Genomic DNA, 7,165 nt, shown 5'->3' with positions numbered 1-7,165 from the left:
AAAAATACATGGCCATAAATCTATGGACATGTTCAACTCTGTCATCAATTTGTATGGCCTGAGGGAGGTTTATTGCAGTGGAGGGAAATATACATGGACTAATAATCAGGCCCACCCCACCTTGGAAAAGCTAGAAAGGATTTTGATGTCTAGTGATTGGGAAAGCTTGTACCCATTGGTAACTGTTAGAAAGCTGGTTAGAGAGTTATCTGACCATAACCCCCTACTTCTCTCCTCAGGAGACATGGGCAGGGAGGCACATAAACCTAGAGAGTTTAGGTTTGATCTGGCCTGGCTTTAAAATGAGGATTTTCTGCCCTTAGTTGAGAAAATCTGGAACAAAGCGGTTAAAGCTGAAGATCCTATTGATATTCTTAATATCAAACTAAAAAGGTTTAAAACCTTCTTCAAAGGGTGGGGTTCCAACAAGTACGGCCATACCAAGTAGATAAAAGAGGAATTAAGAGTGGAACTGTCCACTCCTGAGGAGCTCGAAGAAGAGGGACCATTGACCCCTGAGATATATAGTAGAAAGGTGGATATTAATTTTGAACTTCATGAGATTCTGGTTAATGAGGAGATTTTATGGCTCCAACAATCCCATGAGCGTTGGCTGCTCAAAGGGGATTTGAACACAGATTATTTTCATAAAATTGCAAATGGGGGAAAAAGGAAGAATACCATTCATGCCCTCAAATGTGGTGATGTCGAGATAGAAGGTACTGATGACCTTATCTCACATGCCACGGAGTTTTATAAAACCCTTTTCGGCCCAGCCCCTGGCAACTTATTTCACATGGATCCTAACTCGTGGGATGAATCGGAAAAACTTACTCAAGAGGATAATGATGATCTGACCAGAGCCTTCTCAGAGGAGCAGGTGAAAGAGGCCTTGTTTGCGATGGATGTTAATAGAGCACCTGGCCCTGATAACATCCCTGTGGAGTTTTATCAACATTGCTGGAGCATAGTTGAAAATGACATCATGCGGCTGTGCAGCCACTTCCATGCTGGAATGGTTGATGTGCAGCGTCTTAACTATGGGGTGATCACTCTCCTTCCTAAAGTGTCAGGTGCTGAACGTATTCAGCAGTTTCGGTCTATCTGTCTCCTTAGGTGTCCGTATAAACTGATCACTAAAACTATGGACTGGGGAGTAGTAAAATATGCTGACAAATTGATAAGCTTGTCACAAAATTCTTTTGTTAAAGGGAGGAATATTATGGATGGGATCATGACTCTACATGAGCTTCATAATTACACCCATGTCAAGAAAAAAGTAGGGGTGGTGCTTAAACTCTACTTCGAGAAAGCATACGACAAGGTTAATTGGGAGTTTCTGTTAGATTGCCACAGAATGAGGGGGTTCAATGAAACCTGGTGTGGGTGGGTGAAACAAGTCTTATACAATGGTACAATTAGTATCAAACTAAATAACTCAGTGGGCCCATATTTTCAAAGTGCTAAAGGAGTGCGCCAAGGAGACCCCCACTCTCCCTTTTTGTTTAACCTAGCTGCAGACTGCTTAAATAAGATGATCAGCGAAGCGCAACAAAATGGCCTCCTAACTGGGCTTGCATCTGATCTTGTCCTGAATGGGGTGGCTGTCTTGCAATACGCAGACGACATGATCATTTGCCTCGAGCACGATGTGGAAAAGGCAATAAACCTGAAGCTCCTCTTGTATATGTTCGAGCTGATGTCTGGATTGAAGGTGAACTTTCAGAAGAGTAAGATTCTGACCATCGGAGGGGATGCTCACATAGACAGCAAGTACGCTGAGATCTTTAACTGCGAGATTGGACAATTTCCAATCAAATATCTTGGAATGCCTGTGAGTTATACAACTCTAAAGGATTCAGTGTGGGAGTTTATTGTAGATAAATACCTAAAGTGCTCCAGGACGTGGATTGGTAATGCTGCATCTAGCGGGGGCAGACTTACTTTTCTCACCTCGGTGCTATAGCAGCTCTCTTTATATCATATGTCCATGTGGCTTATGAGTAAAAATTTCATAGAGAGGCTGGACAAGCACCCTAGGAAATTTTTCTGGCATGGTTGCAATAAGAAAAATAGATATTATCTGGTCAAATGGAAAAGGGTGTGTAGATCGAAGGGCAAAGGGGGGGTGGGTGTCAAAGACCAGGCCCGGCCCTGAGGGGGGGCAGGGGGGCGGCCGCCCCGGGCCCCCGAGGCCGAGGGGGCCCCCAGGACGTCGTGCTCTGTACTGGACTTGGGCCAAAGTGCTCTGTATTAGCGCAGCTGCTGAGGTCGCTCCGAGGCAACGCTGAAAATTAGGTCGTGATTAATTAGGCCCTATTCCATCCTCGATTCATCCTTTCGATCTGAGTATCCACGATGCCGCAGCCGGTCCGCTCTTCCTCTTCTGTTCCTGTGTGATTCTTTGAGTTCTTTCGGCTTTCCATCCATCGCGGGCAGCAGGATTATGAACTTGCGATGGTCTTGTTGTTGTCATCCACGGAGACAGGTTGCCTCTCATGGCAAAGCTTCTGTTTGTAGTCGCTGCTGCTGCTGCGTGGTTGAAGTCCATGCTCTTGGTGGCTGGCTGGCTGCCCGCCTGACGGAAGGTAAGACTGCATTTTCTCTTAAAATATCTAGCTGATTAATATATTAGGGGTCTATTGTTTACTGTTTACTGTTAAGTTCGTATTAACTAGCGCAAGTGAGCGTTGTACAGGCAGTACTAACTTACTCATGGTTGCTCATTTTTCGCATAAGAACATCTGACTTGTATATATGTCTTGGATAAAGTAGGTCCAAATATTCATAATGATTTTTTCTGCATCACTTGCCTTACTTTTCTTGTCTGAGCACTTCAATCATAGGTTTTCCTTTAGCCATGTCTCCAAGATTTGTTGTCACAATTTTCTAAACACACTTTTAGCACATTATTACAATATGACCATTGATAATCAAATGATTGTACATTACCTAAGGATAGACCATACTAGAAAATTATTGGTTTGTGAGTATGCCATAATAATTAGTAAGGTTATACTCCCTCCGTCCGGAAATACTCGTCGGAGGAATGGATGTATCTAGACGTATTTTAGTTCTAGATATATTCATTTTTATGCATTTCTCCGACAAGTATTTCTGGACGGAGGGAGTATTAGTTGATCTTGTATGTTGTGTGGCTTTGTAACTTTGCCATAGTATATCAATATATTTACATATATTGACTATTTTTATACTATACATGAAGGGACTCATGTTTTAGTTTCGCCCCGGGCCCCCGAAATCTCAGGACCGGCCCTGTCAAAGACCTTAGGAAACAAAATATCAGCCTGGTGGTGAAATGGTGGTGGAAATTAGAAACCCAAACTGGGGTTTGGCAAACCTTGGTGAGAGCCAGATATTTACAAAACAAGTCTGTGTCAACCGTGAGACCTAGACAATCTGACTCTCCATGTTGGAAAGCTCTTGTGAAAGTCAAAGAGCTGTACATGGTGGGAAGAAAGATTAAACTAGGATGCGGCAACCTGACCAGGGTGTGGAAAGACTCAATTGATGGGCTGCCCCCACTTAGTTTGAGGTTTCCTCAGTTGTTTGAGATCTGTACAGACCAGGATTGTACAGTTCAAAAATTTGACAGGGTAGAGGCTTCGACCTTTTTCAGAAGGCGTTTATGCCCTAACCTAAGGGAGCAATGGGATAAGTTGCAGGAGCATATCTTGGGGCAAAAAACTACAGCTGATGAAGATGTGGTGTTTTGGGGGTTGAGTAAGAATGCAAACTACTCCACTAAATCTATGTATAAATGGCTGGAAAAACCTCTTCACGGATGCAACTACAGATGGATCTGGGAGGCAAAATTGCCTCTTAAGATCCAGATCTTCTTATGGCAGATGGTACAAGATGCGGTGCTCACAAGAGCGGTGATGAGAAGAAGAAAATGGCCGGGGAACCCTGGATGTTCCTTCTGTAACAATGTTGAAACTGCATCTCATCTATTCTTTACGTGTCCCGTAGCACGTGTTGCCTGGAGGGCAGTTGGAGTTGTGTTGGGGACTGACATGCCCAAATAACACCTGGCAATTCTATGTGTGGTGCAATGTGTTCTTACCTAAGGGAGCTAGATTCTATATTGTTGGTCTGGCGGCAGTAACTTGGGCTATTTGGCTGGCGCGCAATAAGGCTACTTTTGAAAAACAGTTGATCAAATCTCCTTTTGAGATTGTGTACTCGACTTGTTCTTTTCTCTTATATTGGGCAGGTCTGCAGCCGGTGAAAGAAGCGGCAAGATTGCGACACGGAACCGAGATGATTAGAGCGAGCACAACCAGGTTGATGGCAATGTGTGATGGGGCTAGGCGCACAGCGGAAGACGTGGGAGAGGTGCTATCTGGGTGACTGGTGATGATGCTGCATCGCCCTACATTTTGCCTGGTTGAGCTAGAGGGGAGATGTGCTGGACTCTAGTCTCAGGCTCCTCTTATGGGAAACTTCTGAAAACTGCATGCTTTCTGTGTTTCGTGAATCTGTTTTGTGGCACCACTGTTGTGTGTGCCTTTTCCCTGGTTTGTAATAGCTAGGTTTGAACTAAGTAGGTGCTGTCAGGTTTTCGCCCCATGGTGTTCGTTTCGATGGCGGGCGAGCACCGTGGGTTTCCTGACAGTGCGTTTAACTCGCTGCCTCCTTTTCTTGCTTCCTGGTTGTATCGGATACTGTTGTGTTTCCGTTTATCTTAAATGGAAAGGGGCATGCCCGGTTCAAAAAAAATTCTGATTGAGTTCTTGAGTTTCCTTTCTTTCTCGAACAGAACGAGTGGTCTAAAGAAGGTAAACAGTGGGCGGCGTGCTATACTCGAACGACAACTTGTGCTGACAAGTAATTAAGCTCATCACAACAATCTGCATGAATCTAATGTTAGCTGCAACTCTGAATTTTCAGAAGTTGACGGCCGAAAGCTAATGGTTGCAGGTACGCCGAGGAGAGCGTGAAGCTGGCGTGCCCCGCGTACGTGGGCGCTGAGCAAGGCTATAACTTAGAAGGTAGGAGAGCATGTACCACCGAATTAGTGTTCTTACTTCTCAGTGGTCAACAATTTATCATTTCTATAATTTTATGGAAAAAGTGTGATGAGATCAATCCTCTGTGATTAAACTGAATTGCATGCAGATGAGTACTTCTTCAAAGCGCTGCCTGTCGTTCAGAAGAGGGTCGCCCAGGGTGGCGTGAGGCTGGCGGCGATCCTCAACCGGATCTTCAGCGGGAAGAACAACAGCCTGCTGCGTAGCAGCTAATAAGGTCCATTAGATGGACAATGTGCTAGGGGTTAGCCCGCGTTATGAATGAGAATAAGAATAGTACTCCCTCGCATTTTCTACTACTTTAGTGATCTACCGCTTTTATATTTCTTTATAGAGAAAGCATCATGAACGTGTGACCATGTTGATTTCGTACTATCTATGAAGATTCGAGGTTGAAGAATCGTTGCTTTGCTTTTGAAGTAAAGAAACATATGCCTGAGCTGTCGAAAATGCGAGAAAAATAGATAGCCCAAATTATTTGGTTGCTGCGTTTAAAACCTCATCAATATATATGGTCTAAGGGCATCTTCAACACCGTGCCGCAAAATGCTAGCAAACATCTGAACCAATGTGATCCGGACCTTTTTTGTCATCCAACGTGATGCCACATACGTCCATGTGTTCGAATTCCCACAAATCAAATACAAAGCTTGGGAGGTCTGCCGGAGTCTGGATGTCTGCCTCGCCGATCCAAAACCACCACGTACCCATGCCACAGCCTCTCTCCTCTTCGTTCGTGCAGAATGACCGAATGCCACTGCTATTTGGCGAAAAGAGTGAACAAGCTATTTGGCAGAAGGGTTGCAGCTCATATTTTTCTTTACTGAGGGAGTAGAAAGTTAACACACAATTGATCGGTTACATGCATGTACCTACAAACATGTGGCCAATATGTATAGAAAGTTAACACTATTAGTTATTTGACGGAAGGCCTTCTAATGACTACATGCATTATTTGGTGGAAGGCCTTCTAATAATCAATCACTAGTGTAAAAAATGCTCCTATATTATGAGACGAAGAGAGTGGATAGTTAATTGGTCAGTTACTTGGTGGAACGGTTACACTTGCAAGCTATTTGGTGGAAGGGTTGTAGCTCTTACAAAGTTATTTCGCGGGTCTGAATTAGGTTGCAGCTATCTTAAGTTAGAAATCATCATTGTATATTGCGGAAAGGCCACATTCGAGGTATAAGATTGGATGGTCAGTTCATGTATCTGGGTCTACGAACACGTTCGCAGACGTTTAGTGTATCTAATTTGCGGCACGGCATCGGAGATGCCCTAATTTACTTCCTAATAATCCGTAAGAGGTCTCATAATGTGAAAAACATGGCTACGCACTAACGTGCAACATGAATAGTGTTAGATAATAACGAGAAATAAACGAGACAAGAGACATGGATTTTTACTTGAAAACCCTTGCGGGAGAAATCCACGGACGCACGAAGGCGCAATCACTATGAGGAGGAGTATTACAAGCACGAGACGACAGGCCGTCTGAGGTGCGACTACATGGGGTATATAAGAGGGCAATACATGAGAGTCCTTGGAGGACAAGTAAACGAGTTGTACTCATACGCGTCGACGTCAACACAAAGGCACACACCGTTTGTACTACGTCTAGTCCAATACGGTACTAAAATTTAGATCATAATTTAACGATCTCCACCTTGATCCAAATTCCCTCCAGTAGTCGAAGAAAGTGAATAACTCCATCCAAATCAGCATAAACACCTTGTGCGTCAAAGTCCATAGGACTAATGAGAAATACCAACTAAGCCTAAGCAAAGCTCAAATTTATTGGTTGGAATTGGCTTTGTCATCATATCAGTAGGATTATCATGAGTACTTATCTTGCATACCTTCAAATTGCCTTCAGCAACAACATCTCGAATATAATGAAATCTGACATCAACGTGCTTTGTCCTCTCATGATATATTGGATTCTTTGTAAGATATATGGCACTTTGACTATCAGAAAATAAGGTGGGGCAAGATGAATCTCCACAAAGCTCAGTGTATAAACCTCTCAACCAGATAGCTTCTTTGCAAGCCTCAGAAATAGCCATATACTCGGCATCAGTAGTGGAACAAGCCACAATAGACTGCAA

The 7,165-nt window shown here is 43.7% G+C and overlaps 1 pseudogene; it reads left to right on the top strand.

Annotated features, from left to right (window-relative positions):
- LOC119361307 overlaps positions 1–5,267 on the top strand; it is a 28,433-nt pseudogene extending 23,166 nt beyond the window's left edge.
- The last annotated feature ends 1,898 nt before the right edge of the window (positions 5,268–7,165 follow it).

The sequence above is a fragment of the Triticum dicoccoides genome, chromosome 2B (assembly GCF_002162155.2).
Source record: "Triticum dicoccoides isolate Atlit2015 ecotype Zavitan chromosome 2B, WEW_v2.0, whole genome shotgun sequence".
Lineage (NCBI taxonomy): Eukaryota > Viridiplantae > Streptophyta > Magnoliopsida > Poales > Poaceae > Triticum > Triticum dicoccoides.
Note: the sequence above shows the minus strand (reverse complement) of the source record. Positions and strands in the feature narration are given on the sequence as shown.